Source organism: Nannospalax galili, unplaced genomic scaffold, assembly GCF_000622305.1.
Source record: "Nannospalax galili isolate Female #2095 unplaced genomic scaffold, S.galili_v1.0 scaffold469, whole genome shotgun sequence".
Taxonomy (NCBI): domain Eukaryota; kingdom Metazoa; phylum Chordata; class Mammalia; order Rodentia; family Spalacidae; genus Nannospalax; species Nannospalax galili.
The window spans coordinates 144,511-146,898 of NW_008359443.1; the positions used below are offsets into that span (position 1 = coordinate 144,511).

Here is a 2,388-nt window from a genome sequence, read left to right on the forward strand (position 1 = left end):
TAATTAGTAATTTCTGAAGTCATGAAAACATATTAAAGAAAAACACGAAAAGAGAGACTTCGAAAGGTTGTTACCAAAAAAAAAAGGACTATGCCCTCGAATGTAAGATACGGAAACACTTTTTTAGGTCTTGCTCATGACACTGAACTATAGAAAATTTAGAAAACTGTAATTTAAATAAAATCATTGCTATCATTTTTAATTACTTTACATCAACACTGGATCAAAAACTCATACATAAAATCTAATTTCAAGAAAAAATATTGACTACAATTTTAACTGAGCATCAATGCACTGAAAATTACACATTTTGACAGCTATCCAGAGTCAATTTCTGAATCTTATCTAAGACAAGATTCAGATTGGCCTTTTTTGAAGCACATCCATCCATATGGATTTTTTTTTCCTCTTAGAGGGTGAAATTGTAATTATAAGACTGTCTCCTTTATATTAGTTGCAAATTTACTGTGGTTGTAGAACAGCAATCCTTTCTCTTAAAGTAAAAGGCAGCAGGTTGTCCCTCGGTCTGCTTGTGTAAGGCCTGCCTTTCTCCCAGAGCACCTAGCGTGGTTGACTTAGCAGCACATGACTCCTCTCCCAGCCGCTGGGTGTCGTGTTCCCTCTGGAACATCTTCCATCCCAAAGGCAGACTTCTATAGGCATTTGCTAAATTTTTATAATGTGCAAGAAAACAGTAAGTAGACATGGCCTCTGAATCAAGAATAAACCCATAGGTGAACATTTCGACACCTCATATGTAGATAGTGTATATTTCTAACTTACCAGTGTTGATATTAATATGGTAGTGTGAATACTTTTTAATATTCAAACTACTTGTAAATGTTAGAAAGTTTGGAATGACTTTGAGTGTTATTCCATACAAATGGCTCTCAAACCTTGAAAATTTAAGAACTTAAACAAAGGGTTAAGTCTTCTAAGCCTTGAGTCATCTGTTTAGAGCTTCAAAAGTGATGCATTGCTCAGGTCAAGCTTTCGTGCTAAGATCACCCTTCTGAGGCCAGGGGACTGTCGTTCAACTCGCAGGACAAGGAGGACAGAGGAGGATGTTAGAGAGCCCTGTACAGTTTTTCAACACTCTTGCTTTTTGAGAATAAAGTGTATTTTTACAAAACTTCCTGAGAAGGAAAATTCAGATGCCACCCTACCACCTGACCTGCCAGGCCAGCATACTCCTTACAGTGTTTAATTAAAACATCCTGAGAAATCTCAACCTCTGTTTTGTGATTTAAATGTATTTCATTTTCTATTCTGGGTGTTCAATGAAATTGAGTGCTCCCTACCAGACAATAAAACTTCATCGTGAAGACGCACTGCTCCAAATGTGCAGTGCTGGCCGACCCTAGCTGCAAGATCAGTACAAGAGACTGGTCCAGGCTCCCATTCCAGTCCACACAGAGTCAGCAGAGAATTCGTTCCAGCACCCTGCAGTGGCTACGGACGTTTTAATCAATACGTCATTTGCATAATTGGAATAAGTTATATTTTTCCTGTCTACTCTAATTTTATAGCAAAATTAATTCGAAATAAGATAAAGCAGTAAATGTGAAATAACGAAACCGTAAACTAACAGAAGCTAGCGTAAGTGAACATCTCACAGCTCTTAGAACGGCAACAGGACCGTAAAGGCAAAGAGGACATAGAAAGGGCAAACGGCAGCGTTCACAAAAGTAAAAGTCCCTTCCTAGACAAAATATGACACGCTACAATTAAAACTTTTAAAAATCACATGAAAAACACGCTTTCAACCAGCTGAAGAAACAGAGTATTTCTGCCTCTGGTGATAAAAATGTTTCTTGAAACTAGTAATAAAAAGTCCTAAATGGGAAAGTGATCAGAGAACACAATGGACAGTTGAGACCCAATAGAAATGATGATTTGATCTATAATGAGCAAAGTTAACAAGAGAGGAACACTAAACTGTGCGTGTGACAGAAGGAGCCCTTTAGTCTATTATTGTTAAGAATTTATGAGGTTTTATGACGTTTGTATTCTTATTTCCGTGTGTGTCTATGTGCATGTGACTGTAGTGCCCATGGATATCAAAAGAAGGCATCAGATGCCCTGGAGCTGGGACTGCAGGCAGTTGTGAGCTGCCCAGTGTGGGTTCTAGGAACCAAACTCGGGTCCTCTGCAAGAGCAGCAAGTGCTCTTAAGCACCGAGCCATCTCCTCAGCCCAAATTTATGAGATTTATAGGAGGAAAACACATTTTTTTAAATCAAGGTCCTCAAAAATATTCATTCCGTTTATCCAAGTGATCCTACTCCCTGGAGTCTGAAGATATACCATGAAAATTTGTGCATGAGAAAACCACGGTGTTATTTATAATTTTGAAAAAAAAACTAATATTCAATAGCAGGAATGGTTA

At 38.0% G+C, this 2,388-nt stretch overlaps 1 protein-coding gene across 5 annotated transcripts in view; it reads left to right on the plus strand.

Moving 5' to 3' along the window:
- Deup1 (deuterosome assembly protein 1) overlaps positions 1-2,388 on the plus strand; it is a 72,963-nt gene that overhangs the window by 59,020 nt on the left and 11,555 nt on the right. The window lies entirely within an intron of this gene.